The sequence below is a fragment of the Rhinopithecus bieti genome, unplaced genomic scaffold (assembly GCF_001698545.2).
Source record: "Rhinopithecus bieti isolate Rb0 unplaced genomic scaffold, ASM169854v2 scaffold_28517, whole genome shotgun sequence".
NCBI lineage: Eukaryota > Metazoa > Chordata > Mammalia > Primates > Cercopithecidae > Rhinopithecus > Rhinopithecus bieti.
The window spans coordinates 1,927,852-1,945,073 of NW_016813121.1; positions in this window are offsets into that span (position 1 = coordinate 1,927,852).

A 17,222-nucleotide genomic window follows, 5' to 3' on the forward strand; every position below is an offset into this window, starting at 1 on the left:
ATTCTTTGTGTCCCAAGGTCCCTAGAAGGTTTTCGTTCTCTCCACCGTTCAGAATCTTTCTATGTAGATTTTGTTTATAATCCTCAGAGCTTCTTGTACTTAGGAAAAAAAAAAATGAGGGAAAGTAGGTTAACTTCTCTTTTTTGAAGAAGGGTTCCCAGAATATTTTTAAAATAATTTAATTTTAATATGATTTCAAGGTTACAAAATTGTGTAGGCATAATAAATGGAAGTAATATGTCTTTTCTAAGACTCAAAACTTATTTTATTTTGCCTCATTTGTGTGCTCTCTTTCTCTTTGTTTTTCTCTTTCCCATTCGAGCAGAGGTTGCAGACATATTATCTCTTTAATCCTGAATGTATCACTGGTATTTCAGAAAAGGGATATTCTATTACACAACCTGGTAAAATTCTCAAAATTAGAAAAGTTAATATTAATATATACTACTACTAGCTAACCCATTCCATATTTACATTTTACGAATTGTCCTAATATCTTTTATGAAATATTTACTTAGTTCAAAATCTAATCTGAATTCACTTGTATTTACTTAGTTCAAAATCTAATCTGAATTCACTGTTTATATAGCTTTAGGTATATTTTTAATCTGGAATCTTCTCAGAGTTTCTTGTTCTTTCTGATACGTTGTAAGAATACAAGCCAGATATATTATAGAATGCTTCTGAATTTTAATTTGTCTGATGTTTCTTGTTTATTTATTTTATTTTATTTATTTTATTTTTGAGATGGAGTCTTGCTCTTGTTGCCCAGGTTGGAGTGTAGTGGTGCGATCTCGGCTCACTATAACCTCTGCCTCCCGGGTTCAAGCTTCTCCTGCCTCATCCTCCTGAGTAGCTGGGATTACAGGCACCCAGCACCATGCCTGGCTAATTTTCTTTTGTACTTTTAGTAGAGATGGAGTTTTGCCACACTGGCCAGGCTGATCTTGAACTCCTGACCTCAGGTGATCTGCCCTCCTCGGCCTCCAAAAGTGCTGGGATTACAGACGTGAGCCACCGCGCCTGGCTTGATGTTTCTTTACTATTAGATTCATACGCATGTTTGGTGGGATTACCACAAAAATGATATGCACCTTTTACTGTATTCTAGCAGAAGGCACACGATTGACAGCTGCTCTTTGCGGTAATTTGGTTAAATTGGCAGCTATGGGATGACAAGCAGACTCAGTTTCCCACAGGCATAGTGTTTTTGTTTCCTACTTGTAGTTTTGACAGGAGCCGTTCAAAATCTGGAAGAGGCTCTGTCATAGCATCTGGAAGCTGCTTTCAAAGGGTTCCAGCTGTGTTTGCAAATTGAAACTTCAATTCGGTCATATACTGTAGACAATTTCTGTACTTCGAAGCAGTTAAGTGGGTTGTAAAATTATTTTAGCCACCGAATCAGCTTTTCTTCCAGCAACTTAACCAAATGTAGTGCAATCATATAATAAAATGTTTTATAAAATTTTTTTTTTAAGTTTCACACTTTGCTAGGAGCTAAAAGCTTGGCCAGTATAATATTGAAAAGCAATACTTCAGAAATGATATTTCACTTGATAAAATATATTCGATGAGATTTCCGTTAGGGTTACAGGCTGCTAAACATTTCCAGAAGCTGACAGAGCAGCTTTCTTTTGATGACACACATAATAATAAGCACTAAATTTTCTAAGAGCTATTTTTCAGAAACATCATAAGCTACTTGCCCAGGTGTTTGAATATTTCTAAAATATTCCAGATTATTGTCTCTGAATATAATTTATAATACAGTGACACTCCAGCAGAAGGAAAAACAAGTGGAGCAATCTTGGACAATATTTATAATAAGGAAAACAGGAGATATTAGACATAAAGCTATGGAATTTTGCTTTACTGGTGTGTCATATCAGTTCAGAAGTATGGTAACATATCACAATTTTGGATTTTATTGAAGTTCTTACTGCCTATAGCATGAATGCTATCATTTTAAGACTTGCTTATGTAAGCCTTAGTCATTTGGAATTCTGTTCATTTACATGGCTAAGTTAATTTGTTAATGGTTTCACCTTATGTGACTCAACTTTTTGAGGAATGCCAGTTGTGTCATTATTTCATAAAGACATGCATTAAAGAATAGTATAGTTACTAATAAAGCAAGTATTATTATTTAAATGCATAAAACAATGATATACTATAAAGTGTGTAATAGAAATACGGATCATATTGGAAGTTTTCAACTGCGAGTAACAAAATGTAGTTATCAAAATGCATCTATACTTAACATATACTCAAAGAATTCTCTGACATTCACCTCAAGGATATCTATTTTCAAATGGCGTAATTGTTCAACTGTTTAATTGATTGTCGATGGAAATCTCATCGAATATGTTTTATCAAGTGGAATATCATTTCTGAAGCATTGCTTTTCAATATTATACTGGCCAATCTTTTAGCTCCTAGCAAAGTGTGAAACTTTAAAAATATATTTTATAAAACATTTTATTATATGATAAATAGGAGGGCATTTCTCCGTGCAAGGTAGTAGGAGGGTTGATACCAGATAATAAATATCTGCAAAGACTGACTTCTTTTCTTTGTTCCACTCTGTCACTCTCACTCGTATTTGCAAAATGGGTACCACAGCTGTAGGTCTCACATCCTTACATAATCTCATGCTAAGACAGGAAGAAAAAGATAATATTTTCTGTGCGTATTTCTCACTTGTCGAGAAAGAAACCCATCTAGAAACTCTTTCTATTCACAGATTTTCTTATAGATTCCATTAACCAGAATTGTATTATGTGCACATGCCCTGGCTGCAAGGAAAGCCAAGAAAGGAGAGACCAAAGATTTCATTTTAGAAGAGACATAAGATTTCCAAACAAGGAAAAATTACGCAGTAGAGGGAAGGTAAGAGAAAGATAGATATCAAGGTAATAACCAGTAATATCTGTCTCAAATAATTAGATTTTATAAATCCCCCAATAACGGCTATATTTTATGCTGATTTATTATTTATGAAATATTTGCAAACAGATCATCTCAGTCCTTAAAGATGACCATTATGGATATTATATCTACTTCCATTTTATACTTGAAAAAAAGTATTATAGTGATGAGCCATGTGTAACAATTTATGCTTTCTTATGTATGGTAGTGCCAGTAGTATAACAACCCAGAGTGAAGGGACATTAATTAGGGAATTAATATTCACTTTGTCCATGTACATGCACACACACTCACACAGACACACAGTATTGGAGTAATCAACTATCAAGAAAGATAACTCTGGCAGGAAGACACAGAATAAGCTGTAGAGGGAAGGACTGAGGCAAACAGGCTACAAGACTGTTAAATTTGAGTGACAATTTTTCACAATTCTTACCTTAAATGAGTTGATAAATAATTAAATAAGAGTAGTAACTGAAATTGTGGAAATTGGTGACTCTGAATTATTTCAGAAAGAAAAATAAAAATGGGATAAGATTACATATTATATAGAGGAACTTGAAGAAAGGGAAAAATTAAAAAATTAGACTCTTCTGTAAGACAGAAATAGTATTATCACAGCAAATAAGTTGTTGACATAAACTGATTTTGAAAGTTAAATAGTGTCAGATTTGAAATAAGCTAACTTGAGGAGATAAGTGAACTTTCTAGTACATTCAGTAAAGATCATGTGGAAGTGAGATAAAGGGTAAAGTTCATTAAGCGTTATCATTTAAAAAAGTACTTTTAGAGAGGTGCAAGATAAAATAGGAGAAACATGATTTCAGTATGGCCGAGGATACACTCACGTCAGGAAAATTTTGGGGTTATATTCCATCTTTATCAGCACTCATTTAAAAGCCGTCAAAAATCTGGGGCTGATCAGTTTAACATCTTCAAATGTGGAGCTTTAAAAGCTGAAATAAATAAGTATGAAATTACGTAGAGATTTTGAAAGAAAGCATGCTGTGTGGGTACCTACTTCTCTGCTCGTCCCACACTCTGTTCCCACTACATTGCCCTTTTTTCTGTTACTTAAAGTTCTGTTGCACTTGCTTTTTGCATTTGCTGTTTCCTCCACCCAGATTCTTTGCTTGAATCCCAGCTCTTTCATTTTCCTTCTGTGTGATCTTAGGACAGTTACTTAACATTTCTGTGCCTGTTAAATGTTAAAGTTATTTGACATTTCTGGGCAAATTTTCCAAACTTGTAAAGTAAGACTAATGATATTTAACTTTGAAGTTTATTAGCATTACCTCAGTTAATGCACAAAAGTTATCAAAATGCACATATACTTAACAGGAACTCAAAGAATTCTCTGACATTTACCTCAAGGATATCTATTTTCAAATTGTGTAGCTGTTCAGTCTTGAATTGAGGTAAATGTTTTAAAGTTTAGAAAAATCAAACTCCATGAGAGTCTTTTTTTTTTTTTTTTTTTCTGGTCAATTTGGCATGATGTGTTTGACATCAATTCATGTCTGCTTCTGCCACACCCACTCAACCCCAACTGGTTCTTCCCAATTATTGTCTCATACAAGACTAGCCAGGCTGAAATTGATTCCTCCCACAGCAAAAACCATACAGACGTCCAGAGCTCAAGGCAAAGCTCTGCCTACCTCGTCAGTGTTCCTCCTTGTTACCAGTGACTTACATCTATTTCTCTGCTTCACTTTCCCTGCTCATTCAGTTTCTGCACATTCCCTGGTTCCTGTTTGCCGAGTTCTAACAAAACCATTATGCTCTTTGTTATCTGGGCAGTCTGGTCACTAACTGGTTTGCACAACTGTTTCTTAACTTTGAACATCATCCTTTTTGTGTGATCTGATTCAGTACCTGGACCCTACTTTGGACCACTTTAGGAGGTGGCATTGACTTCTGCTTTGATGACAGGCTTCTAGTCTGATCTCAGAGCAGATCATAACCCTATGTACTTCTTATCACAATGGTGTTCAGTCCTTCTGAGTTTGTTTCTCTGGCTTTTGTTTAGTTATTATCATCATCCTCATTGTGTATTTATGTATGTTTGGCTATTGATCTCCTCTTTGTCTGAACTCAAGGTGGAACTCAGTATATCAAAGATAAATATACTGCTTTGCTTGAATCTGGAGGATGTGATTGCATGCTTTTTGCTTTCATTTTCCCCTACCCCATAGTGAATTCTACCATCCCAAACTATCAAGGGGAAAATTGGCAAAGCCTGACTGTCTCACAAGTACTTTAAATGTCGTAATGTCCTGGTTTATTAAATTTATATAGAAAATATCCATATATTTTCAAAGGCACATTATCTCATTTAATTTTTATAACTACTCCACTCATTCATACATTCGTTTGTTCCTTCAGCAAGTTTTTATTGAGAGCCTAGTACTTCCCTAGTAATATTGTTCTAAGAGCTGAGTGTATAATATTGAAACCCTCACAAGTCAGGCATGGAGAGTTTTATTGCCTCCTTTGAGAGAAAATACAGTTGTGACTCTCAAGTTGCATAACTTGCCCAATTTCATATAGCTAGTGTGTAACAGAGCTAAAAATACAAATGTGTTTTGTGAAGCCATGGTTTATCCTATTTGGAACAAAATTATGATGCAAGACCTTCAAATTCATAAGTGGTTTACATTTGCATTATTGTTAATTATCCTTTCAAATGAATTGGCATATCAGATACTCATAAATGGTGTAAATAGTAATTGTGTATTTTAGGATAAACATAAAGTCATTTAGATATAGCATGATTCTAGGTAAATAGTCATATTTACCTTTTATGACATAAAATTATAATAACACTTCTTCAGTAACCAAGGACAATAAAAAAGTCTAAATTTAAAATATATGTATCATTCTTCTCATTATAATTTTAGTGAGATAGCTAACTGATATAAGTTGTGCTTGAATTATTTTTCATTACTCATTAAAATTATGTATTGTATAAATTGGTTTAAATTTTAACTTATCATTCTTACATTAATAAAAGACAATAAGTTAATACTTTAATCTAGAACAGTAGTTCTCAACTGAGAACAATTTTACTTCCCAAAAGATCTTTGGCTGTGTATAGAGGCATTTTAATTGTGCTACTGGCATCTAGTGAGAGGAGGCCAGGGATGCTGCTAAACATAACAGTCCACATGGAAGAGAATTATCCAGCTCAAAGTGTCAATAGTGCAAATGGTTGAGAAATCTGTATCTAGAAGCATGTCATATAAAATGTGTGAAAATCTTAAAGAAAACAATTTAAACACTTCATTGTTAAAGTCTGAACAATTTTAGATGATATAAAGCATTAAAAGAAGAATATTTTGCAAAATAACTCATAATTTTTTTTGTTAAAGATGACCATCATTTAGTCTTTAGCTAAAATTAGTTTACACATAACAGTTTTACATTCGTTTTGGTTTATTACAGCATTATTAGTGGTGGCATAAGTGGAAACATAGTAAATGCACACTAGTAGGAATATGCTTGATCAAATTATGATAAAACTACACTATGGAACATCATTCAGCAGCACTTTAAAAAAAGAATCCGTTCTATACTAGCTAAAATGGTGGAATTTTATAGTGACAATATTTCTTCCTCATTTACTTTCTCTCTCTCTTTCTTTTTTTTTACTTTTGATTTTTAACTAATTTTAGACTTACAGAAAACTATGAAAATGGCAGAGGATTTTGTAAAACCCTCACCTAACTTTCCGTAATGCTAATATCCTGCTTTAACAATTATCAAAATCAATTAATTAATATTGGTGTAATAATAAACTAAGCCAGTGACCAGCAAACTTTTTTAAAGAACAGGATAATACATATTTTAGGCTTTTTAGGTCATACAATCTCTGTCACACGTACTCCACTCTACCATTGAGGAGTGACAGCAGTACAAACAGTATGTAAGTGAATGAACATGGCTGTACTCAATAAAACTAACTTAAAAAAAAAAACAGACATCCAGACAGCTGACTTTTGATATTAAGGTCTTACTGTAATTTCACAAGGCTTTCCTCTAAAATCCTTTCTCCATTCTAGGATACCATCCAGAATCCTACATTATGTTTAATTGTTATTTGTCTTTAATTTCTTGCTGCATATTAAAGTTTCTTAGTCTTTCCTTGAAAGTTTTGAAGAGTATTAATCTGTTACTTTTTGCAAATGTCCCTTAGTTTGCATTTATCTGATGTTTTCCCATCTTTATTTATTTATTTATTTATTTTTTGAGGTTTGTATCTGTGTAAACTTCACAAAAGTATTGCAGAAATCACACTCTACCCTTCTCAGGACATTATATTACATAGTTTATGGTGCCATTTGTGTCTTATTATTGGCGATGTTGGCCTTCATCCCTTGGTTAACGTGGCTTCTACTAGGTTTCTCCTTCTAAAGTTAACTATCTTTCCTTTATAGCTAATAAATACCTTGAGGGTAAACTCCATAAGACTATGCAAATCCTGTTTCTTCTCAAAATTTCAACCACAAATTTTAGTGTCCAAAAGTGTCTTTTGCCTGAAAAAAAAGAGTATTACCTTAGTATTTGCCTAATGCTGATTTTCTAGGTCCTTCATTCCCTCTGCAAATGTAGAGAATTTAATTGAAATTCTACTGTAAGAGGTGTTTTTTTTTCATTCATGTATTTATTTGTTTATATTCAAATTGACTCATGGATATCTACTTTAATCCAATAATATAATAACTCATTTTGTTGCTCACATTGTTCGGGTTGACTTTTGTATTCTTTCAATGAGTTCTCATGTTAAAAAAAATATTTTCTTTACTTTGTAGCATCACAAGGTATCAAACTTTTATTTGTCCTATCCCGACCTTAGGATCAACCACTTATCCATGGACCCCTGGTTCTTTTTGTTGGAGGATGGTCTTTTGAAACAAAGAGCTGGGCACTAAGTGCTGTCATTGCTTGCTGATGTGTCATGGCTTCTGGGTCTCTAGCAGAGGAGAGACCTCATAGGAAATACATGCATGTACTCTAACTCACACAAACGTAACCATCTATTGATTTCCATCCAACACCACAGGACTTAGTTTTGCCTTCTTTTTTCTGTGTTTGCTACATTTTTCTCACTTTGTGAGAAACTGGCTCTTATTATCAAAACTATATTTGTGTATTCAATTCTTATGCACACATAGTTTAAGAATTGCTAACATATACCCTTGTGAAAAATACATTTACTAAGTGGATTACAGTATTTATTTACAGTTCTTTTGTCTTTGTTCTTACAGTATTCAAACAAGGTAGTATTTCTAAAGTTATTTAGGTTAGTTCTTTCCCCTCTAATCATTTCAGTTGTAGTTATTATTAATTTTTAATAAAATTAGATCATTTATTAGTGTTTACATTCTATTTGTACGATTTTGTGTGTTACCTCCACATCCTAGTTGGCTTTATTACTTGTTTATTTTTTGAATATGTGAAGGGTATGTGAAATAGCACTATAGTTGAAGAGTTGCAGCAATTCAAAAAGGTATATTTAAAAAGTGTCACTCCCTCCTCATCCTTACTACCTATTCCCACCCTTCTTCCTCCTGACCATTTATCCACCTGCCCCTACAGGTAACTTTTTGAGTCTCTGGTTTACCCTTCCTATATTTATTTTGCGTAAGTGTGCATATCTTGTGTATTTTCATATATATTATATTTTCTTATGCTAAAGATAACATATTACAGATAGTGTGTGTACTTTCACTAGCCATTGTTTCAAAAAAAAAAAGTGTGACTCAAAATTAGGTATCGTGCTCACTGAGTAAACTGTCCTGAGAATGTGAGGTTATCTTTTTATGGAAGAAGCATCTTTTAATGGAAAGAGGCCTATGTATAAGGACAATTGTGACCTTAGTTAAAATTATATGGCAAGCATACCAATGAAAAGATAAGCAAAATATACACAGATACAATTCAAAGAAGAAACAAAAGTTTTAAATACATTTAAAAATTCTCAAGTTAGTCTCAGAAATATATTCTGAAATAGCATTAGATCTATTTTCTGTTCTTTGATGAGTAAAATTTAAAAGAAAAGGTTAATAATATCAACTTATTGGAAAATGTGGAAATAATGACTCTTTGCTATTAATGGAATTGCACATTGGCATAATATTTTATTTGCAGTTTAATAATATTTATCAAAATTTCTAAAAGTACAAATGCATCAATTTGTCAATTGCACTTTGGTCAATCATTTCTAACAATATGTTATATATGTGAACATAAAGGGACATGTGCATTGCATCTTTTTAAACATACAAATATTGAAAACAATAAATATTTACAAAGTAAGCTTCTCATAATATTGGTACTATAGTATATCTTACAACAGATTAAAAATGAGGTAAGTCTATGCAAACGAACTTAAAAATTATTCAAGATATGCTTTAAAGTTTAAAAAATGACTTAACTGCAATGATATGTTAACAAACAGTAATACAATCTATATGAATAATGTACATATTTAAGTGTAATTTTTATTAAAAATCTGTTAATACACATCTATATGGTTATAGGGTAAGAAACAGTGGTTACAGGTTAAGAAAGGGATGGTGAACCTGTATGGAAGAAAGGGATTGTGAACTTGTATGGAAGACTATTTTTACTTTTATCTATATCTTTCTGTTTTTCTTGAAATGAGTTTGTATTAATGTATATCTTCTGGAATTTCATGCAAAGAGTCTGTGTCAGCAGGACAGTTTTGAACAAGAAGGTTCAGGCCTAGAAGTCTGGATAGACTGTCAGAGTGTAAGTTAGGCCATGACAGTCTGATGCAGAAGATCAGAGAACAGGTAGCAAATGGTGGGAGGCTGTTTCAGACTGAACAGGGAACACTGAAGTGAATTTTAACTTTAAAGGAGAAGGTTAAGGTCCTGGTAGACTTGGTCCCAAGACCTGCAGGTGCAGCTGTGCCAGTTTTATTTGGGCTATTCAACCATCATGAAGAAACAGCAAGGCAGACCCTGTGTATCAGCTGCGTGCAGTACCTGAGGATATATAGAGTGTCCTGGACCTACTTCATTAAGTTACCATCAGATCCTTGCATTTCATAGAATACTGTCCATTTTTCTCATCCCTGCTAGACAAGTCACCTACCACTTTTAGGCTAAAGTGAACAGATGTTTAAGCCTTTTATCCCCGGGATTAAATAATATGAAAAACAATGTTGCAAACACAGTGAGGGCAGGAAGCAAGAGTAAGCAATTGATGATGGAGTACATGAGATGCGGCTGGTGGGAGACATGTCCATACAGCAGAGTATCAGGAAAAGTGCAGACACAAGGTGACTCCTCCCCGAGACAGGACTATAGGAAAAATACACTGACTAGGACTCTGACATGTTTTCCGGGCAAAAAAAAAAAAAAAAAAAAAAAGCTGGTATGACATAAGTCAAGAGAAAATGTGATATTATGAGAAAAGACGTCAGCTCTAGTGTGGCAGTAGAGTGGTAAACCCAAAGCTTTTGAAGACTTTTTTATTGTCTGAAAATGAGGCATTTTGTTTCATCCCTGAAGGTTTACCTATGCCTGCTAGACCTCTTCCTTTCTTCTCTACACTCTTTCCCGGTATCTTACCAGTGGCGTTTTAACCTCACAGCATATAGTGCTATATTCAGCTGCCTCCTCTACGCTTGTAAGACGCATTGTTACTGGAAAATTATTCACTCACTGGGAGACTAATGTGGTGGCCAGATGGTCACAATTTACTTTCCGGGTGCTTTTGGGAGCTGTGTATCCTCAGGCATTATGTGGTTTCCACAGTGTTATAATAAGCTGGGTAGGGAGACCACAGTCTTCACCTGAGGTAATTTGGCTTTATAAATTTAAATCTCCACCAATTCATGTTTTAGGATTTAATCTGGGTTGGAACTCTGATAAAAGAAACAGCCATGCAATTTAGCAACTTGTCAATATCCAGGGTATATTAAAAATAGTTCTAAGCTATGTGTATTAAATTATGGATTTTTTGGTCACTAGATATATGTCTCTCAATTTTGATTTGATATTTCTGAAAAAATTAGAGACTCTACAAGAATATAGTCTTATAAATAATGCCAGGTAGAAAGGGATAGAGCCAATGGTAACCGATGGTGAGATATGGATACTTTACAACTGGATATTGCTTCTTATTAAATAATTAAAGATTTGATTTAAACTACAAACAGGTGCAGTTAAGAGTTTTCCTCTTAGAATAACAGAGTAATCCTGACCCTATAAGCAACTTCTTCCAATGAACAGGATAAATATTATGCTTAGACCGAGATGAATTTTCAACAGATTGCTTCTACTTTTTTATTCCAAATTTTTCTCAGAAAAGCACTCTAAAATGAGATTTTCATAGGGAAAGATCATAAATAGAAGCAGTGACAAGAGATGTCTTTTTTTTTAGTGTTCATTGCCATTGTCTGACCTTCAAGCATATGGAGAGAATCTGGATTTGTGGTCTGTACCTTTTGACATAAACTATGCTGAACACATGGCCTTTCCAAAAATACTGCAGGAAACAGTTCTCTGAGTATCATTCATCATGTCTTTCCACAGTGACATCTCATTGCAAAGAAAGGTGAAAATTGTTGCTATGACACATTGAGTTGATGGAGAATAAAAGAAAAATTAACTTGGTAGCTAATAAAAGCATATATGAGAATACTCTTTAATGACGCTGATATATTTTATGTATAATCCATGCACCAGAAATTGCATAGAAACTAGAGCTTTGTGAACACAAACAGGGGCACATCTGCTTCCTCTCTTGTGACTTCATCATTTATATTTGAGACAATGCTTCCAGTAACAAAAGAGAAACACATTCATGAAAATTAGTTTGAAAGCCTTACTGTAGATTTCTGTGGGTATAAAACACACGTCTTGGCAATAAATTAAACAAAAAATGTCACCTACTGTACTAATATTGCTTAGATTTTTCAGTCTTTTCCATGGAAGAAAATAAAGAGTTATTGCCTTTTAGCTTAAGCCAAAGATAACTTTATTATGAAGATATTTGAAAAAACTAGGTATTTTTTCCCTACAGAAAATACAAATATTTTGAGTAATTATTATATGTGATTTTTAATAGTCATTACATACTTGCAATACTTTTAAAATAGTTGTTCCATAGCTACATGTTAGGGATCAGTATATTAAACAAGATCAAAGAGGCTGCTAATGAATCAATAACTACTAAATTGCAGAAGCACAACTTGAACCTAGGTCTGTTTAGTGGCTCCTTACTCTGTTCACAATATCACATGGTGTTAGAGAAGCTTATCTGAGATTCAGAGAGGTGTTTTGGCCAAACACAAGAGTGACACAATAATAACTGTTAATTTTAAAGAGAACCTCAAAATTAGACGAATCAGAGGGTTCAATACCTGCATCATAGAACATTTTTGTGTTTCTGTTGATAAGCTTGCAACAAAACCATGACATCAGCAGATCTTACAATTGTTACCTAGGTTCACTTTCATCTACGGGCTTTCTCCCATTTGATTATACACATAAATACACTTTGTACATACTCATTAATTCCATTTGCAAATGAAGTTTAAATACAAATAATTCTACAATCACATAGGCACCAATTTAAACACTTTTAAATAAAGGTAACGATGTTGTATTAAATCCTTAAATGCAAACAAATGTAGATGGGGAAGAGATTATGTTAGTGATATTTTCCCTGATTCAACAGGTTGTCAGTACAACTGAGTTGGTAGAGAGTATGCATCTAGGCAAAAATGTTAATATCATACTAGTCGATTTTTCCATTGAAAACAAAACAAAACAAAACATTTTCTCAATAGAATAACAGACCTGTCTCTCAAGGTCAAGCTTTCTAGTTGAATCATCAACTAGAATCAAATAGATAATATAAATGGTGATTATCCAGAAACAGTTCTGACCGCTGGTTATGGGGGAAAAGAAATGGTGTTTATAGATTTTTATCCACTATGGGGAGGGTACATAATGAATGGCCAAAAAAAATTCATTTTTAAGTGACAATTCACAATCTACTTAAATAATGAGAATATTGAACATTGCCCCTGCTTTCACCAAATATAAGCTTTGATGTAATAGAGGTCAATAAAGTGCACTCTGACTCTTACTTCTCTCCAATCAATTTATTCTCTTGGTTTTTCCTCTTGACTTCTTAATTATTCAGTCAAGAAAGAATGACTAAGTCATAAAAAACTAGGAAATTTTGAGAAATTGTCACAGTCCAGAGGAGCTAGGATAGACATGACAACTAAATGTAATATGTAAACTTGGATAGGATCCTGAGACAGAAAAAAAGACCAAGGGTAAAAATTAAGAAAATGCATAAATAAAGTACGAAATTTAGTTAATAATGTATCAATATTGTTTCATTACTTGTGACAAATGTTCTATTGTTATTTAAGATGTCAACAGTGGGAGAAACCAGGTGTATGGTATTCAGAACTTCATATTCTCTATATTTTTTCTATAAAACTCAAACTGTTCAAAATTAAAAGTTTATTATAAAAAATAAAGAATAGCTAACCTAGATATAGAGACATGCTGGAAGAAAAAATGATCTATTCAGGTAAAGCAGAACGAAAATAAATTATTTCACTTGGGAAAGCTAAAAACAGATAAATCTTTGTCCTCCTCTTTAAGCTTCCCTCTCTGTGCTCATTCAAATTATGCTGCTGACTTGGCAAATATGGCACATGTTTAATTTTTTCCCCTAAGCATGAAGATAATTTGGTAATAATCCAATCATTCTCTTAATCAAGTTGCCTTTTGAGAAATGGTTTGCACATTCAGTTCCTGAGGTAGACAGGACAGGATGGGTAGGTGAAGTGGGGGCAAAAGACTAAAAATAAACCAAGGGCTATATGGAAGCCATCATTCCTCAAGTGTTTAAAAGGCCTCTAAGTGGCTGAGTGAATAAGCAAGCCATTCTAGCTTCTTACCCTCAAAATGAAGAGTTAGAAAACACTCTATCCCAATCTAAGGAAATTGAAAGTAATGGGCAGCATTGTAGTTTCCTTTAATTCTGCAACTTTCCACCTCTAATGCACCATTTCACTCCACAAAATGGTGGACTTTTAGACAGCCAATTTAATCTTTTTATCATTAAAAATATAGTATCTGGCCAACTGCTGTTTGAAATGGCAAACCATCCCATTTCCCAAAGATAATTTGACATAAGATAGTATCTTAAATAAGGCACTATGAGGAAAGAACAAGGCCAGATACTCCTTATTTTCTACTCAAGATTATTTTTTACCCTTTCTTCTTATAAACAGGAAATGTCAGTATTAATCTAAAATCACACTTAATCTGGATGACTTCATATTACTTGCAAATGTCACTCGGAACAGAATGAAAAGTAGGGAAAGGTGATTTCTGATGTTTTCTGACCTCCCCAGACAGGCAATTTAATCACAGTAATGTCTGTCTTCCAAAACCCCCTAATCCTATTGTTTCAATTTCTACCTTTTGCTCAACTACTACCCTTCTTCATTATTCTACCTCCCAACACACCTGTTAGCAACACCTAACACTTTCCTCTCACTTTCTTACCATGACACCTTCAGTTTCAGAAAAAACTTACAAAAACCAGAGAGGAGATCATGATTTATTTTTCTCTTATGTTGCCTTTCAGTTCTATGGAACATATTATGTTTCTAAAAGTGATATTTTATAGCAATCTAAACTTCATGATTCGTAATCTGAGCAAGAAGTTCCTGATATTTTAATTTATAGCATCCTAAATTAGGGTGTTCAAAATCCAGATTCAGTAATTGTTTTAATATTTTGTTAGCATAGGCAAAGAGCCAAAATGAGCAGGCAAGGGAGTCCCTGGAAAAAGAAGTCCTGGAGATGCTGCCCACTGGCAGCAAGCACAAAGGGAAATGGCTGCATTGGCTACATCTGGCCTTGTAGTTAGGCTCCTCCAGGCCTGAAAGGGACTTATAATGCCCTAGCCAAAGATAACCATACTAGGGATTCTCCCCACTGATGAGCATGCAGTCTCCACAAAAACTCGCCTTACAGTAGCCTTTTTCTCATTATAACATTGAACAATACCCCTGAGTAAAGATTTTAAATGCTAATGGACATGCAACGTGTGTACTAGCATGTACAACCACAGAGCATGCGTGCCCAAAGACACCTCCTAAAACATGCTTGCAAGTAACACTCCCTCTTGCGCCTTCATGAATAAACATGTAAAATTCTCATAAACAGAGTCCACCAGCACTACTGCTGCTGGTTCATTCTTTCAAGCAACCCACTCTGTCTTGTGTTTCAGACTGTACTTTCTCTTTAAATACACACTGCTACTACTATTTTTCCAGCTGGACCAGCCAAGAACTGTTTTCCACTCCTCTCTAGGAATGTACTTTATCTTTCTTTAAGAAACCCTGCTATTTAATCATTGCTATGCATCTCTTGGCTGAATTCTTTCTTTCAAATTAGATAAGAATTAAGGATTCTGCACTTCCTGGTAACATTTGTATAAATAAATTATATGCATCTCATGTTGCATATATAGGAAAATTATTAATTTTTTCTTTGCCTGCCTAGATCCTATTCTAGGGATTCTTAATCATTTTCTGTCTTGTAATCAGCTGGGGTAAATTATTAAGGATAAAGACACTTTGGAACTGCCCCTGAGGATTTCTATTAGATTAGGGTAGAGTGTAGGAATCTGTATTTTTATTAAGCACCTCAGGAAACTTTGAAGAAGATGGTTAATTGAATGGGCTTTCGGAAATACTTCCTCTCTGATGTCTTAGCAAAACCTGAGGTATAGGAAAATTCTAAACTTTTCCTAAAGAGTTTTACTTAGGCCCTGATGCAGAGGGGAGAAAAAAATAAGAAAAGAAAAAAAAAAAAGTGAAAAGAAAGAAAAGCATAATTATTCTTCTATGAGGAACTAGAAAAAAATGGGCAAAATACATAAAAAATGTTAGCTCAGAAACTTGGAAACAGGAAGGACCACATTGAGAGCCCTAAGATGATAGAAATGCAATGATCTCTACAATATTTCTATTTGCTTCCTGGAAGCAGTTTCTGGATAGTGGAGCAAGGGAGGAGGGACAAAATTAGAGCCCAACAGATCCTGAATCTCGGAATCCTGGGAGACATAAATTAGAGGTGGGGACGCTGAGGTGACTGGGTATTGTGCTGGCAAGTTCCAGAAATAAAGTACCTACTTAGAAAAGTAGCTTTGAATGCACAGAATTCCTTTTAGAATTTGTTACGTAAAAGGCTGCATATCTGTAGCATTAAAATCCACAGGCTAGGTAAAGAATAACGGGAAAGTAGAAGTCAAACAATTCCCACTGCACAGAGAATGAAAACAGTTCTGCTCCATCCAGCCACAGTGGAAAGCTATTAGTAATTACCTGAGGCACTCAGGGGAGGTTCCAGAGGAGTCAGTCATGCCCAGATAGTGGGCCTGAACTATCTCTGGAGTGGAGACAATCTTGACCCATTTAAACTGTTTTTGACCACCAAAGCAAACTTCTCCCAGTTTTTGTGCTATTGGCTACATAACATGTAACCCCTTGTCTTAGGCTGCCCCGAGATTATAGTCTACATAATTGTCTCTAAAGAAATGATTTTGCTTTTAAGTCACTACAATACATTTTATTTCTGAAATGAAGAAATTGGACATATATAGATACTGATAATCTTCTATAATCATTCTCTTAATCAAGTTGCCTTTTGAGAAATGATTTGCACATTCAGTCCCTGAGATAGACAGGACAGGATGGATAGGGTAAAGTGGGGGCAAATTTATGTTACAGCCGTTTTAAGTGCTTCTGGTGCTTTTAATATATTATGCTTTCTCATGCTTTTAGGCTCTAGCACATACAATTCCCTTGTTGAAGAAGTTTCAGTGATCCTTTAAGACCTCGATCAAGTATTATCTCCCCTTTGGAGAGTTTCTATTCCTTCAGAACTTACAGTGACTTTCCTCACTGTGTTTTCACAGCATTATATATAGATGGCTTTTGCAGCATATATTTAATATACATGAAATATCTTCTTCCTCATAGACAATGAGATTCTGAAAGTGTAATGTCTTGTGATTTTTGTATTATTATAGCTTAGGGACTAGCAAAGGGGATGAAACCAAGTAGTAGTAATAGCAGCAGTAGTAGTAGCAACAGCAGCAGCAGTAGTAGTAATAGTAGTAGTAGTAGTAAGAACAGGAAAAACTCATAGGCAGTGGACCCAAAGTCAGCAAGGTATGTGCTCTTAACAACAGTATTTATACTCACTTAAACCCAC